The sequence below is a fragment of the Lontra canadensis genome, unplaced genomic scaffold, assembly GCF_010015895.1.
Source record: "Lontra canadensis isolate GAN:19392208 unplaced genomic scaffold, GSC_riverotter_1.0 scaffold4, whole genome shotgun sequence".
Classification (NCBI taxonomy): domain Eukaryota; kingdom Metazoa; phylum Chordata; class Mammalia; order Carnivora; family Mustelidae; genus Lontra; species Lontra canadensis.
The window spans coordinates 32,349,356-32,367,334 of record NW_022630998.1 but is presented as its reverse complement, the minus strand read 5'-3'; the positions used below and the strand labels follow the sequence as shown (position 1 = coordinate 32,367,334).

At 41.4% G+C, this 17,979-nt stretch overlaps 1 pseudogene; it reads left to right on the top strand.

Annotated features, from left to right (window-relative positions):
• The first annotated feature begins 2,747 nt into the window (after positions 1-2,747).
• Positions 2,748-3,062, top strand: LOC116863910 (annotated as a pseudogene).
• Positions 3,063-17,979: the final 14,917 nt, after the last annotated feature.

Here is a 17,979-nt window from a genome sequence, read left to right as displayed (position 1 = left end):
TACAGGTTCTAGTCCATTATGATTGATACAGATTGTATTAAATTTTAGTAATAATTCTTCCAGCTCTGGTAGCTCTAACTTGGAAGATTTGGTTCTTCCAGAATTATTATTTCTTTTGATATTTTATTAATCTGATATCTTACTAAAGTGTTCTGTTCTTAGCTAAGTATGAAGAGGTGGGATTGGGTACATTTTGTACCACATCCTTAGTGATCTGTAATTATATCCTGTCATTCAAATGCTATTCTATTCAACTTTGCAGAGCTTAAACATCCCTTAACATTTTACTTCTCCTAATACTAAATGGAACACTTAGGTGTTCACAAAATTATCTTGGAACATGTCATGAGAATAAACAAAATGAATTGAAGTTATCATTTTGTACTTGGGGCCAATTATTTTAAAGGAAAAAAGAAAGGGAGCTTAATTTTTTCATCACAAAACTAATATAATAATATTTTAAAAATTGGGGAATGAATAAATATATCACCCATAGAAACATACTATTAAAACTTGTTATTTTGGGCGCCTGGGTGGCTCAGTGGGTTAAGCCGCTGCCTTCGGCTCAGGTCATGATCTCAGGGTCCTGGGATCGAGTCCCTCATCGGGCTCTCTGCTCAGCGGGGAGCCTGCTTCCCTCTCTCTCTCTCTCTCTGCCTGCCTCTGTGTCTACTTGTGATCTCTCTCTGTCAAATAAATAAATAAAATCTTTAAAAAAAAACTTGTTATTTTATTTTTGCAAATTTTTATGATTGGCCATATTATAGATACCTTTTTTACACAATTGTAACACTCAAAAATTTTTTGTTTAAATCCTTTATTGAGGCAATTTTGGAGCTTCAAGAAGTCATCTTGAGAATCCTGTTAATCACATATAGTGATTATAGGCCTTCATTATCCACTAGACAGAGTTCTAAGGGAAGGCGGTTTTCCTGATTCCCTTTTTTGAGTCACCTGTGTCTTCTAGCCTCTTCTAGATTGGAGGATCTTGATAGCCATGTTTATGAAGGAGGTCACTATAAAATTTCTTAAAATACCAAGCTATTAAAATGTTTTAATGATTTTTTTCAAAGCTTTGTTTAAGAGAAATATGCACCATGAAAGCAAGGCATTGCTTGAATTTGCATTTCAGAGTCTGGGAAGACCCTTCTTTACTCTTACGTTTTTATTTTTATTTTCTTCCAAGTCTTATGATAAAAAGAATTTACCTTTAGGATGGTGGTGGGCCTTAGTGTGGGTCTTTGGCATTTATTTTCACTCTGCTTCAGTGAATTTTTACTATGAATACTCCTGTCCTCGGGAGTTTTTCTTTTATTATTTTTTTAATAGTTTATTTGTTTCAATTTTCTCTATTCTGGTTTTTTTTTATCTTATATTTTTAGCATATTAACCCTCCTGAATTAATTATGTATATAATTTCTCTCTATTATGTATCTTTGTCTTTTCTACTTTTGTCAGGATTTTGTCAGATTTATCTTTCAACTTTGTAAGAGTTTTATTTCAATACTACTATTATGCTTAAAATTTTTATTCATTAACTTTTAACAACTGAGATTTATTGAAAATATCAGAAGAAAAGACTTCATATACACAGTTGCCAGCAGAACCAGGCAGCTCAGTAGTCTAATAAAAGGTGGCTTATCAGGCAGTCTGTTGAATGGCATATGCAACTAGGGAAGCTGAAGCATAACCAGCATACACTGATCATCAATTTTTTTTCTTTTCTTTTCTTTTCCTTAATGAGAACTAACACCACATTTTTTAACTTCCAAGAGCTCTTTTCCGACACCTGAATATTTTTTCTCTGTAGCATCGGTCTTTTATTTCACAGATACATTATCTTGTTTACTCTAAGGCTATTGATAAGATCATTTTGAAATTCTCCTCTTTTCATTTCCTCCGAGTTCCTATTTTCCACATCACATTGTCACGATTTTCAATCTACTGGAAGAGTCTTTAACAATGTAAGCAAAATCCCCAGAGTTTGATTTCATGGCCTCTGATGGGCTCCACTTGGGTTATTTGCTCATTTTTGGACCAGGTACTGTGTAGGGAGATGCAGATTTCACAGTTGGTTGGGGGTAGATCAGTGTTCTTCCTCTAGCGCCAGAGAGAGAGCTCTATCAGAACTGAAAGTGAGAGAAAAGCCAGTCTTCAAAGAAGCCGAAGAGGCTGTTACTAGGAAAAGAGCCAAGGGATTTTGGATGGCCAAAAAATAGTAAATATGTGCACTGAAGTGCCTGGCACTGGGGTTTCCTCTGCAACACACTGGCCCAGAGCTCAAAAAGCCAGTCTTGGAATTCTGGCAGTGACCCCTTACTCTCAATTTCAAGGCACCCAGCTAATATCCAGACATCACTACTTTTTCACAAATCTTACATCACGCTGAAGTCTAGCTTCCTTCAGCTTCTTCTGTGATCTCTGTCCTTGGGCGGGCCTTTGAGTTAAGTGAAGGCAGTACTCATGCTCCCAGGTCTGTCTTTTCCTTGCTTGACAGCCATTTGAATCCTTTCTCTATCTTAGATCTCTCTTTTTTCCTCCGGGTTTGTGCATTCTGGTGGAGCATAAACAGCCTAGATCCTAGAGAACCATCATGGAGCACAGTTGATTCAAACTGGTTTCTGAGTGTAACCTAGGAGTATGTAAATAACTCACTTATTCACTCACTAAATGACAACTTATTCACTTATGCACTCACTATGGAGCTACTACAGGATAATAATAATAATAATTCTTAAACCTAGAACATGAGTCCTCCAGAACCACTAATGAAACCCACAGATCCTGCTTTTGTTTGGCAGCCCTGGGCAGCAGAGCTCACTGGCCCTCGCCTGCCCTCGTTGTTGTCCCCAGCCAGGGCCCTCACTGTTGCAGTCATTTATGGTGGCACCTGAGGCTATAAGGGTTGGTACCTTAATTTCAAGAAGAAGTTAGAGGATGAGTTCCCCAGATGCCTGGACATCTGCAGCAAGGGGGCTCCCCAGGCCACCGGCTATGTGGACATGGAAAGCTAGTTTCTGAGGCTGGTGGTCGCCATCAAGGCCACCTTGGCTCAGGGCTAATAAGCCCTGAAGGCCAAATCCAGCGACCTTGGCCCAGCCCCTGTGGCAGGTGCTTCAGGACAGGAAGGACTGAAATGTCTTGTGGATGCCTGGGCTTTCCCTGACGTCCTTGCAGCCGCCTTGTGGGAGCAGAGATTGATGCCTCTGGTCCCTGCCCTCGTGAGTGTGTGTGTGTGTGTGTGTGTGTGTGCACGCTCCCGCACCGAAGTTTAGCTCTGCACCCTGCCTGCCTTGCTCCTTCCTCTCCCCACATTTCCCCATATCCCCGTATCCCCCAGCCCTATGATTACTCTCCGGCATTTGGGGTGATCAGGTTTGGGGGTTCCTTCTCAGGGAGTGGCCGAGAGAGGCATCTGGGTGAGCGAGCTGCAGATTTCAGTAGTGTAGGCAACAGTTCACTATTCAGTAAACATTGCATGAGTTTAATAAGGAAGGAAGTAAGTGAAAAATCCTGATAGCCAGGCCACACAACAGACCAAAACTGGGCTCTCTGGGATGAGGAGGATGAGAACTCAGGCATTTTTTAAGCTCCCCAGGTGATCCTAGTGTGCAGCTAGAGTGATCCCCACTGTTCTACTATGTCACAGACCTCCGTAAAAATATAATCTCAGTGCTAACAGGTTTTTTTAACGTATGTTTTTTGGAAAATGAATTTGAAGCCTATTTGCATCATTTGCCTCTGGTTACCCTTATTCCCTTTGTGTAAAGACTATTTATTCTTCAAGTCACGTCAGGGAAACCTAGGGCAAAGTAGCTAGTTGGCCACATGTATTTATTAAAGTTTCTGAAAAAAGAGATTATATCAATACTAGTTAAGGCCTCTTTATGTAATTTTTTCAGTTTGGTTGATAATTCCTAGAGGATAGTGCCCGAGTTTATTTAATGGACCTCACAGCATCAAGAGTAACGTTATGTTTCAGCTTTTGAAATTACTTTGGAGAGCTTTTAAAATTATTTTCAACCAAAAATGTAGTCTTTTAGGACTATAAATTAGAAGCCATCTGTGAAGCTGCTGAGTTTTATAGAAAAGCCTTCATTTAGATTGACATTTATCTTGTAATGTGGCAGTAGAAAAAATTCTGAAACATTTGCAGAACAAAGGTTAAGGCCAGACTTACTCAGTGTGATGTTTATAAAGCATAAATCTGCACAGAAAGGGGGTAGATTTATTATTTATGTTTAACTACAGTGTCTATTGTGCATTGCAAAATCTCATATTAAACAAAGTAGATTCACTGAGGAAAAGGGAAAGGAGGGAGGTTGAGAATAAGGGAGGGAGGAAGTCTAGTGAATCTTTGTGGCAGCCTTCTTTAAACTGTCTCCTGACATTTCCTGATTTTAGAACATTTTCGCCAATTTTTATTTTGAATATTTTCAAACATGGAGAAAAGTTGAAAAGAATCTTGCAGTGACATCTGTATATCCTTACATATCTCTAATGCCTGAAAACCAGGAGAGCCGATGGTATAGCCTTTATTCAAAGAATAGCACGCTTGAGATCCAGGAAAAACCAGTATTTCAGTTCAAGTATGAAAGCAGCAACAAAAAGTGATATTCCACTTCAAAGGCAGTCAGACAAGAAGAATTTTCTTTTAACTTGGGGCAAGGTCAACCTTTCATTCTATCAGGTCTTCAACTGATTGGATGAGGCCCACTCACTTGAGGAAGGTAAACTGTCTATCTGTTTAAATGCTAATCTCATCCAAAACACCCTCACAGAAACATCCAGACTAATATTTGACCAAATATACCTGGAGATCTTGGGGCTCAGTTGACACATAAAATTATTAATTGTATTAGTTATCTATTGCTGCATGAAAGTATTATTATGCACTTTGCAGCTTAAAGCAACACATATTTGTTATCTCATGATTTCTGTGAGGATCCTGGGCATGGCTTCATTGGGTCCTGTTCTTAGTGTCTCATAAGGCTGCACAAGGTGTCCACCATGGCTTTGGTCTCATCTGAGACTTGACTGGGAAGGGATCTCTTTCTAAGTTCACTCAGGCTGTTGGCAGACTTCAGTTCTTTGAGGGCTTATCTTTCTTTTTTTTGTTTTTAAGATTCTATTTACTTATTTGACAGAGAGAGTGCATGAGCAGGGGGACCGACAAAGGGAATGAGAGAAGTAGACTCTTTGCTGATCATGACCTGAGCCAAAGGGAGACACTTAACCGACTGAGACACCCAGGCACCCAGAGGGCTCTGATTTCTTGCTGGCTGTCAACTGGAAGCCATCCTCAGCTCCCAGAGGCCACTACCGTTCCTTGCCATTGGGATTCCCTGACATGGCCAATTACTTCCTCAGAGGTAACAAGGCATAGGACAGAAGCCACCATCTCAAGTAACTTAATTACATAATCATATGCATAAACATTCATATCCTGTCACCTTCACCATATTTTATTGTCTAGAAGCAAGTCACAGGTCCTGCTCACACTCAAGGAGAAGTCACATAAGAACATGAACACCACGAGATGATGGGACCTACTTTAAGCCTGTGCACCACAATTCTTTAGTTAGACTTAAGAATTGTTCACATTTTGCCATATTTGCCTTCTCTCTGTCTCCACACACACACACACACACACACAAACACACACACACATTTTTGCTGACCTTTTTTTTTAAGAGTTTATTTTTTTTTTAAGAGTTTATTTATGTATTTGACAGACAGAGATCTCAAGTTGGGGGAGAGGTAGGTAGAGAGAGAGGGGGAAGCAGGCTCCAGGCTGAGCAGGGAGCCTGATGTGAGGCTCGATCCCAGGACCCTGGGATCATGACCTGAGCCAAAGGCAGAAGCTTTAACCAACTGAGCCACACAGGTGACCCTTCGGCTGAACTTTTAAAAAATACTTGTCATGATTAATATTACCCTGTAAATACTCATTAGTCTCTTAATAATAGTGCATTTCTATATAACTATGATACTATTTTCAAGAAAATTAACAATTCCTTTCAAGAAAATTAACAATAATTCCATTCAATCATTTAATATTCAGATCAGGTTCGGATATCCCCAAACACATCTTTTGTAATTTTTTTTATTAATTATTTTTATTAACATAGAATGTATTATTTGCCCCAGGGGTACAGATCTGTGAATCGTCAGGCTTACACACTCCATAGCACTCACCCTTTCACATACCCTCCCCAATGTCCATAACCCAACCACTCTCTCCATACCCCCGCTTGCCCCAGCAACCCTCAGTTTGTTTTGTGAGATTAAGAGTCTCTTATGGTTTTTCTCCCTCCCAGTCCCATCTTGTTTCATTTTTTCCTTCCATACCCCCACCCCCCCGACTCTGCCTCTCAAAGTCCTCATATCAGGGTGATCATATGATAATTGTCTTTCTCTGATTGACTTATTTCGCTCAGCATAATACCATCTAGTTCCATCCACATCATTGCAAAAGGCAAGATTTCATTTCTTTTGATGGCTGCATAGTATTCCACTGTGTGTGTGTGTGTGTGTGTGTGTGTGTGTGTGTGTATCACATCTTCTTTATTCATTCATCTGTTGATGGACATCTAGGTTCTTTCCATAGTTTGGCTATTGTGGACATTGCTGCCATAAACATTGGGGTGCACGTGCCCCTTTGGATCACTACATTTGTGTCTTTAGGGTAAATACCCAATAGTGTGATTGCCGGGTCGTAGGGTAGCTCTATTTTCAACTTTTTGAGGAACCTCCATGCTGTTTTCCAGAGTGGCTGCAACTTTTGTAAATTTTTGAAAACCAAGATTCAGTCATATTTCATTCATTACATTTGATCACATCATTTTAGTTTTTTAGTCTACCTTAGTTACAATTTACAAATTAAAAAATAAACTTGGATTCTTTTTTTTTTTTTTTTTAGATTTTATTTATTTATTTGACAGAGAGAGATCACAAGTAGACGGAGAGGGAGGCAGAGAGAGCGAGAGAGAGAGGGAAGCAGACTCCTTGCTGAGCAGAGAGCCCGATGCGGGACTCGATCCCAGAACCCTGAGATCATGACCCGAGCCGAAGGCAGCAGCTTAACCCACTGAGCCACCCAGGCGCCCTAAACTTGGATTCTATTATACATACAGAAAAGTACAAAAATCATTGGAAATGGTAGTCAGCATTATAAGAAAGAAAAAGAAAGAATGGGTCTAAAATTGTAAAAGAAGAAAGAAAACTGTCTTTGCAGATGACATGATTGTGTATCTATAAAGACAACCCCAAAGAATCTGTAAGCCATTACCATAAAAAATTCAGCAAGATCTCTTGATATAAGGTCATTGTACAGAAATCATTTCTACATATTAGCAACAAGAAATGAAAATGAAATGTAAAAAATATCAATTATAATACCAGGACAAAGCTGCAAGTTCCCAGAAACAAACCCAACAGAACATGTGTAAGACCTCTCCTCTACACTAAAAACTATAAAATGTTGATGAGAGAAAATAGAGATGACCTAAATAAATGAAAAGATGTTAATTTTTCAAAAATTGATCTTTCAATTCATAATAATGCCAATCAAAGTTCCAGCAAGTATTTTTGTGGAAATTGGCAAGTTGATTCTAAAATTCATGTGGAACTGCAAACCATCATGTGAGACAATGTTGAATAAGAACAAATTTGGAGGATTTATACTGTAAAATTTCAAGACTGACAATAAAGCTAGAATAATCAAGATGCTTTGGTATTAGCTTAAGGAAAGACAAATAGTTCAATGGAGTAAAACAGAGTCTAGAAATATATGCAAGCATATATCATCACTTGATATATGACAAATGCATGACTGCAATCCATGGGGGAAAGTATAACCATTTCATAGACGGCCTTGGAGCAAAGGGGTATTTATGTAGAAAAAAAAAAAAAAGGAAACTTGATCCCATCTCACATAATATGCGAAAATTAATTTCAGGTGGATCACAGACCTGGAGCTGGGAAGTGCAACAATACAATCTCTAAAGGAGAACAGGGGAAAGGGTCCTCCTGAACATAGAGAGGCAAACATTTCTAAAACAGTAAACAGAAAGCATTAATCATAACAGAAGAAAAAACCCTGATAATTGAACTTCATTAAAATAAAGCATGTCTGTTCATTCAATTCATTCATTTCAATTAGGAAAGAAAAAGAAAGTCAAAGACTATTTGACTAAGTTCTCAGATATCCGGAACACATGGAAATACAAATCACCAAAAATAAACAAAGAAAAAAAATAAAAACAACTGAAGCTTAAAAAAATGGGCAAAAGCATTAACGATCATTTTATAAACAACTATTCCCAAATGACTGATAAACATATGCAAAGGAGTTCAACATCATTGGTTATCAGAGAAATGCAAATTAAGCCCACAATGAAATACCATTACACACTCATCAAAATGGCTAAAATGAAAATGATGACAGATTTAAGAGCTGATGAGATTATGGAAATGTTGGATTCGGCATATATTTGCTGGTGAGACTAAAGCTGGTACAACCACTTTGGAAGAGTGTTTGGCGCCCGGTACTAAAGCTAAGCGTACGCCTGCCTAGTGACTCTAGAGAGTCTGTGTGCACCAAAGGGACGCAGAGGAAACATTCATAATGCCAAACTAGGAACACCCCAAATATCCACTGACAGGAGAATACAAAATATAATGTGCTATATTCATATAATGGACTACTATGTAATTAAAAAACCACTACTGATAGATGCAGCAATAACGATGAACATGACAGCCATTATGCTGAACAAAAAAAAGACACCAGTCAGACACAGAAGTCTGATGGAGTTCATAGGAAAAATTAATCAAATGAAATAGGACTTGGAATAGTGTGTGTGTGTGTGTGTGAGTGAGTGTGATATAGACTGGGAAGGTTATCATGGAACTTTCTGAGATACTGAAAATGTTTTATATCTTGATGTGGGTGGTGGTGACAGGGTGCATATAAGTCTAAAAATCCATCTAATGGTATACATTAAGATTATTGCACTTTATGGGGTGCCTGGGTGGCTCAGTCATTAAGCGTCTGCCTTGGGCTCAGGTCATGATCCCAGGGTCCTGAGATCGAGCCCCACATCAGGCTCCCAGCTCAGTGGGAAGCCTGCTTCTCTCTCTCCCACTCCCCCTGCTTGAGTTCCCTCTCTTACTGTGGCTCTCTCTGTGAAATAAGTATTTACTTGACAGAGAGAGAGAGAGATCACAAGCAGGCAGAGAGGCAGGCAGAGAGAGAGGGGAAAGCAGGCTCCCCGCTACAGCAGAGAGCCTGATGCAGGGTTTGATCCCAGGACCCTGAGACCATGACCTGAGCTGAAGGCAGAGGCTTAACCCACCGAGCCACCCAGGTGCCCCTAAATAAACAAAATCTTAAAAAAGAAAGATTATTGCACCTTATGAATGTCACCGTGTTTACCCCACAATAAAAAAATTGTAAAAGAAAATAAATATAAACAAACCCAAAGTTTATAATTCCAAATTTTCCCAAATTGAACAGCCCCTGCTCTTTTCCCATCACTGTCCCCCTAAGTGTAACCATAACCAGGATCATGATTTCCAACACCATAGATTAGTTTTGCCTGTTTATGAACTTTATGTAAGATAAACTTTAGAGTATTAACTCTGTTGTTTGCTTATTTTACTAAACATATTTGTGAAATTTGTCTCCTCTGTTATATGTAGTTGAAGTTCATTTATTCTTGCTGTATAACATTCCACGTATGACTGTACCAACATTTATCCATGCAGCTGTTGATGGGGGTTTGGGTCATTTCTAGTTTTTGGCATTGATCGTTTTTAGGGTCCAGTCTGGTTTTCCTAAAAATTGTCCAACATTCTGCTTTTATGATGGTACCACTTGACTTGTTCCTTTATCCTCTATATTTCTAATAAATTGGAATTTGTGTCTGGAGGCTTGTTCCAAATCCGATTCATTTTACAGTGCATTTCTGACATAGCTCTTATTTCTCATGATGTAAGCAGGGCCATTTGCATCTTTTTTCATGACCTTGTTTTTTGTCCATTTTTCTATCAGCTATTTTCTTTTCTGTTCCTCAGTACTTTTTATATATTGTGGAGATGGAAACTTTTTTTTAAAAAAATGTACTTGCTTGCCCAAACTTCAATCCCTGTATTTTCTCTGAGTACTCACTATGAATCATTCTGAATTCATTAAAAGAGAAATGACTCTCAGAGTGCCTGGGTGGCTCAGTGGGTTAAAGCCTCTGCCTTTGGCTCAGGGCATGATCCCAGGGTCCTGGGGTCGAGCCCTGCATTGGGCTCTCTGCTTAGCGGGGAGCCTGCTTCCCCCTCTCTCTCTGCCTGCCTCTCTGCCTACTTGTGATCTCGGTCTATCAAATAAATAAACAAAATCTTAAAAAAAAAAAAAAAAGAAATGACTCTCTCTGGGTCTTTTTCTACTGAAAAGCTGGAATACATGAGATGTCCACTTTCATCCCCAAATATAGCCTTGACAGATACTGTACACACTTCACTGTGAATATGGTAAATATGGTTGGGTTTTTCTCCATGTTTCTGTGGTCCCTGGCCTGCTCCATGCTACATTGCTGCCTGTTCTGGAACCCAGGTTGAGTAAACATGGGTTCCCTGTCCTCAGAAGGCCTTGCTCTTTCTCTCCATATTCACAGGGATTTACTTCAGCTGTGAACATCTTTGCTTCCGCCTGTGACTTCCTTTCCCTTCACCTCCTCTGTGAGGTGGACCACCCTCCCTATTCCTTCCCTCTTGCACCTCCTCTCTAAGACCCACGCCTTCCTCTCTGCTGTGGAGCCCTCAGGGGCGTTCTCCATCTCCATCACTTACCTTTCTCACTTCTGTCTTCAGTTTCTGCTTCATTGACATCTTTTAGCTAGCCTGCGAGTATGTATTTTCCTCCCTCTTAATCCTTCTCCAGAACAAATGTTTCCCAGTGCAGTTTCTTGTGTCCACAATGAGGATAGCCAAGTATTTTACTAGGCAGAGCAGTAGGAGTTGGGGATCGGGCCAGAGCCTCATGAAGCCCATTACTGAGCCTTTCAGAGAACACCCACCCCTAGTGTGCCTTCCCTGTGCCACAGACTTTGAAACTACAACTTATCCTTGCCCTGGGCCAGATCAGATTCTTAGTTAAGGGAGGCTACCACTGAACCTTGTCAGGGAATAATGATTTATTCTGTCTTTGCCTTTATACTCCTAAGTGGCAGAACAGGAGTGAACAGCTTCTCTTAGGGAGGGTGGGGTTTCTTTGGATTACAGTGAGTTTTCCTTTACTGTCCTCACTCTGCACACAAGTGTCTGCCCATGGTCTCCATATGGGTCCTCTCACTCTCACACTTCACCTTCTCTGGACCCATCATCTCAGAGGCTTCCACATTTTGATGTGTCCATGTCTAGACCTCCATCCAGCCTCCAGGGCTGAGTGACAGGCCTCCAAACCCAGCTGCAGGGCCACTCACCATCCTTCACAGTCCAGAGGCACTTCAAACTCCACCTGCTCAAATGAATGTCTCCCTGTTGGCTTCCTTTCTGAAGCCCCTCTCTCTGGGGTTCAGCACCCCTCCCTCTAGTGTCTCAGCCTTGAAACGTGGGAGTGATCTTCTCATCCTTTCTCTTCCAACTTCCAAGATTATTGCTTGATCGCTTGATAAAACAATCACCAACTTCTGCCAGTTCTACCTTTTAAAATTCTCTGGAGATGCTCACCTACTCTCCTACCCACTATTGCCTCTTAAGTTCAGGTCCTTGTCCTCCCTCCTTGAGACCATTGTATCTGTCTGTGTCTACTGCCTCGCTGCCTCTGATTGCCCCTTTCTAGTCCAGACTTCTTCTGTCCTCTATAATGCTCATTATAAAAAGTAAATCTGAGCTGATTCAGATTAATTACTGAGATTAATCCATTACTCTAAATTCTTTCATGACTCCCCATGGGGCATGAGGCAAAATTAAACTACCTAGCAAGGCATCCAAGATTCTATGTGATAATCTGGCCTCTTGCCATACTTCTTAATGTTCTAGCAATTCTAGAGTGTTTCTACTTTTTGGAATTCTCCATAATCTTTACAACATCTTTGCTTTGCATGTTATTTTATTTGCTTGGAATATCCATAGTCCTTCCTCACCCTACACCCTCTCCAATGGTTGAACACCTGACAAACTCCTTTCCATCCTTTAAATCTCACCTCAGCTATCACCTCCTCTGAGAAGTCTCCTCAGCCAAGCTGAGGTTTCCTTTCCTACTTGTCCTGCTCTACCTGCTAATTTGTGCTTTTGCACCATCACCGTTTACTTGCATGTTTGTTTCTCAGATGAACCATGAGCTCCTTGAGATCAGAAACCGTGTCTTATCTTTGGATTGCAAGTGCTGGTGTGACTTATGAAGATGCTCAAGAACGTTTTAATGAATGAAGGAAGGAATCTTAAAATGGGTCTGCAGTGGGGTTTCAGGGGGGAGGGGAGGGGCCATGTTTTCATAGATAGGATCTTGCTTGATCCTGGACTGTAAACTCCATATGGGCTGATGCAACAGTTTTGCTCACGCCTGTATCCCCATTGCTGAGCACAGTACCTGGAAAGTACATGGTAGCTCAATAAATAATATTGGATGCATGAACGGTAACTCTGTGGGCTCGCATGGGTACTACCATCATAATGTAGTGGAAGAACCGGGATCTTGGGGAGGTTAAGTAACCTGTGCAAGTGTTGGACAAAGCAAGCCTCAGAGTGCCTGACCTGCCACCCCTTGCAGAGAGGAAGAGAAGTAGGCTGCTCAATGCACTTGGTTGACCCGGGGAGGGCCTTTGTTCTGCAAGGGGCCGGTCCCTATTGGGCTATTTTAAGGCCTGACTTTAAAAGATGAGGTGGGACCATTGTATTACTGGTTGAGAATTTGAATTAAGAAACAGAGAAGAGGGGCGCCTGGCTACCTCAGTCGGAGGAGCGTGCAACTCTTGATCTCGGGGTTGTGAGTTTGAGCCCCACGTTAGGTATAGAGATTACTTAAAAAGAAAATATTTTTAAAAAATGAGAAAAGAAACTGAAGATGAGTGAGTAGTGGGATCCCCACCAGAAGCCTTTAGAGATGGCGGGCTGGAGTTACAAGGGGTACACGGTGCAAATCAGACACAGCAGGAAAGAAACCACAACTGACAGCCAGCGGAGCCCCCCTGTTCCCAATGGCCTTCACATTCCCATTTCAGTGTGTGTCTTTACAGTCACCACTTGGTCCCACCCAATCACCCAAGGTAATTCCAGTGAGGGTTTGTTTCTTGCACCTAAGGTTTGTAATGAATGTTCCTAGGTGGACCCTGGATTGAAACCCAGGCCTTCTCTCTGAGCTCAGTGCTCTTTCCTATTATTCCAGGGCTTAGAGACATTGTTTTTGTGCATATTTTAGCAGAGGGCCATGCAAAAAATGGTACATATTAAATGTATTTTAATGAAAATGAGAAAAGCTGTAATTGTGAATACGAGTGGGAGGAAACAGCCAGTGAGGCAAACCAAATCCCCTCTCAATTTAAGCTAGACCAGTAGGAGAGTCTCAAGAAACTGAAAATAGGCCTTTAACGGGGTACTTATTTGTACACGGCGTCTGCCTTATCAGCTCTTTTCTAACACAAATCTCCAGGAGTTCAGGCCGCCCCCTCCCACCACCTCCACCTGCCACAGGCTTGCTGGGCAGGTGGGGCCATGAGAGGAGGACAGGAGGCCACTTGAGTACGTGGGCTCCTGCCCTTCAAGTCTCAAGGCTGTGTGTGAAGAATGCCAAGACCTTGGTTTCTATCCATGTGTGGCCTTTTGACACACAAGCTAATGAATGTATTCCAGGTGCAAATCGTTCTTTCCCACGAGCTGTTTTGCAGGTCTCCAGTGAGACAATTACCCAGTACCACTTAGCAGAATGACTCAAGGACAGATCTGAGGGCTGACTGGTGATGAAGCCTGGATGTTTTCCTGCCCTCTTCCCCAGCTTTAGAAATTGTATTGAAAAGGTAACATACAAAATGTCGAGGCTATCCTCGTCGCACCCACACACCTGCTTGTGGGGGCAGCAGGCTCTCCAATGTTCTGGCAGGCACTGCTTTTCAAGCGCTCAATGGGCAGGTTCATGGCGCCGGGCAAAGAGAACTGTGGGCCCAGAGGGGCTTGCTTACCCCTTCATTTCTCTGCAGAGACGCCTCTCCTTGATGGTTACCTATCTGGGGTCACCTTTTGAAACCGACTGAAAAGAGTTTATCTTATAAGCAACATTTCCCAGAAATCACTCACAAGCCTTGGGCTATGAAAAGAAACAGATTCTGACAAATCTCATCTAATGTACATTATGGTCAAAAGTTTGCAGAGCTGAAGGCCAGCACTTTGAAGACTTTCAGATTAGATTTGCCAAAGAAATGCTTTTTGAGACTGCAGATATCTGGAGGCACTGATAAAAAACAAGAGTGAGATGTCCTATTGGAGCTGGATTTTCAGGAGCATAGGGGAGACAATCTTAAAAGTCAGACTTCAACTTTCATTTTTAATCTAAGCTTGAAAAATCCCTGAACTATGGAGAAGGAGACAATTAAGATCCAATTATAAATAAAGAACTTCTACAGGGGTTGAGATTCGGCTCAGACTGAACTACACACTCTTTAAGAAAAAGCATTCTCTGGGGTGCCTGGGTGGCTCACTGGGTTGGGCCTCTGCCTTCGGCTCAGGCAGTCTCAGGGTCCTGGGATCGAGCCCCACATGGGGCTCTCTGCTCAGCTGGGAGCCTGCTTCCACCTCTCTCTCTGCCTGCCTCTCTGCCTACTTGTGATCTCTCTCTCTCTCTCTTTAAATAAATAAAATCTTTTTTTTTTTAAAGATTTTATTTATTTTATTTGACAGACAGAGATTACAAGTAGTCAGAGAGGAAGGCAGAGAGAGAGGTGGAAGCAGGCTCCCAGCTGAGCAGAGAGCCCGATGCGGGGCTCGATCCCAGGACCCTGGGATCATGACCTGAGCCGAAGGCAGAGGCTTTAACCCACTGAGCTACCCAGGTGCCCCAAATAAATAAAATCTTAAAAAAAAAAAAAAAGCATTCTGATAGAACACAAATGTGATATTTAGTGCTTAAGAGACTGTTGTCTTTTTTTCAAAAAATGTTCTGATGCAAAAAGGAAGTAACTGAGAGGAGGCATATAGCATAGTTATTTTTTCGATTAGTTTCATTACCGTGATAGTTCGTTTTCTGGGTTTACTTAATTACGCTGTACTACTGTACTACTTGGTGATTTAATCACAAGATATAGGTATTTTGTATATACAGCTAACACCTCCAGTCAGTTGACCTTAAGTAAAGGCTATTACCTTTGACAACTGACCCAATCTAATCCAGAGCAAGAATAGTTTTCCAGAAAGGAAATTGTCTCAAGTTTCCAACATTAGCTCCTGGCCGAATTTCCAACCTGCTGGTCTGCCCTGCGGATTTCAGACTTGCCAGCCCGCACAACTGCATGAGTCAATTCCTTAAAATTAATCTCTTAATATGTATTTCTTATTGTTTTTCTTTCTATGGAAAATTCTGACCGATACATTGACACGTATTGCCCAACTAAAAGTTTTTGAGCTGGAAATTCAGAACCGTTCAATTTGGGTGAGCCAGATCCAGGCTCTTCCCACCCTGGGGCTTCTCTCTTCAACTAGGGATTTCCAAGGTTGTTGTCGAAAAGGAAAGAAGATGGAGGATCACAAGTGGGGAGGTCTGGAGTGAGGGCAAGCTGGGAAGGGCACACATCACTTTTTACCATATTTCACTGACCCAAACTTTGTCACATAACTACACACTGATGTTAGGAGCCTGGGAACTGTGGTCTACTTTGTGGATCATCAAGGAAGAGGAAACAGGTTTGGTGAACAGCTAGCTAAGCTCTGCCACATCCATAAGGCAAAGAGACAGGTAACAGACTCAAACTTGACTTCCACTTCCTCCAATTTTTTTTTTCCTGTTTCTTCTTTTCTTTTTGTTTTTTTTTTGTGAAAGATCTAGTCTTGAAGCAGAGTTGCACCCAATGTTACATTAGTATATTTTATATGTTATAAAGATATATTTAACAATATTAATATATATTTAATATAATTTAAAAATGTATTAAAATATATAATATATAAAAATTATATAAAAACATATATCATTAAACATATATATTTTTTAAAGTATGCTTAACACACAATGTGTATACACGATGTGTACAACATAGTGATTCACATCTGTACATTATGCTGTGCTCCCAAGTGTAGCTACCTTGTCACCATACACACCTATTACGATGTCATTGACTGTGTTCCTTACGCTGTATCTTTTATTCCCATGTCTTGTGTATGACATGTAGGGAGTAGAAATTTTAGATAACAAGTCTGAAAAGGTGGATCAATGCCATCTGTAGAGGGCCCTAAAGGCCAAGGTGGAGTTTGGTCTTAGCTGGGTCAGCATGAGGAGGAGAGAACGGCATAGTCAGCGGCATAGTTCAGAGAGATTGTCTTGGTGGCCAAGTTTATGATAGTTTATTTGGGAGGGAGGTCAGAGATGAAAAAACCACCAGCAGTCCAAGTAAGAGAAAATAAAGACCTAAACTGGATGTGCTTATTGAGAAGGAGAGAACAGGGGCGCCTGGGTGGCTCAGGCGGTTAAGAGTCTGGTTTTGGTTTCAGCTCAGGTCGTGGTCTGAAGCCTCCAGCCTGTCTCCACGTTCAGCTCAGTCTTCTGGGGATTCTCTCCTCTACCTCTGCCACTCCTGCTTGTGCTCTTTCTCTCCAATAGATCACTCTTTAAACACACACACACACACACACACACACACACACACACACACGGAAGAGAAGACAAAGAACAGATTGAGAGGTGCCTCAAATGAGAAGTGGGTGTTTAGCACTTGATGGACCTGGGCCCTGACGACACTTTCCCTTCTTTGGTAAGGCCCTGTCCTGGGTTTTGGAATCCGGAGATGAAGTTTCTTCACGGCTTTTCCTCTGCCTGGAGCATGTATCTGCCTCCCCGCTGGCCTTCAGTACCCACCACCTCTCTAGATCCTTCAATACCAAGCTCAAATCCCTTTAAGAGCCCACATGTTCATCAAGAGAATGGAAAAACAAATGGTAGTGCGGCTCTACAACGGAAGGCCTGTCAGTTATGAAAAGGAACAAACCTGTGATGCATGTGACTTGGGTGACTCTCAGTTAAATGATGCTGAGCGAAATAAGCCAGACCCAAGCACACACCCTAAGCTTCCATTCATAGGAAGTTCAGAAACAGGCAGAAGTAACCTACAACGAAGAAAAAAACCCAGAGTAGCACACTTGCTTTTGGGGGCGGGGGACTGACTGTCAAGGGGTATAAAGGAGTTTCCTGGGTTGATGGACAGAGGTTTAGGTCACATAGGCACATGGGTTTATTAAAATCTGTACAATGCTACACTTCAGATCTGCACTTCCACGTATAAATTTTATAACCCCCCATGTACACAAAGATTGAGCGGTCACTGACAATGTGTAAGCTGCTGGCCGGCCAGCTAAGTATGTGGAAAAGCAGAGATAGGAGTGTTAATAATGATGGAGTCTAGGTGATGGATAAATGGGTGCTTAATGTCCATTTCTCTCAACTTCTCTGTGTGCTTGAAAGAGTTCATCAAAAACGCTACGGGGAAACTTCTGAGTTTAAGATTTGATAATTCACCTATCAAAGAGGATTGGCAATCAAAAACCACCCTGCAGGCAAAATGTTGGCCATTTGTAGGGGGCTATGACCAGGGGCTGGAAAAAGGCGCAGTCTCATGCAGGATGCCTTCCCAAATGATTTTGGCTGTTTAGGTGCTGTAGAAATCTTCTTCTTTGCACTTTTTCCTGAGTTTCAGCATCACTAAATCTTCTCCTTCTTGCAGACTAACCCTCTATTCCCTCATGGTTTGTGTGTCCTATTGTCCTGGGGACAAAGAAGTACAGACC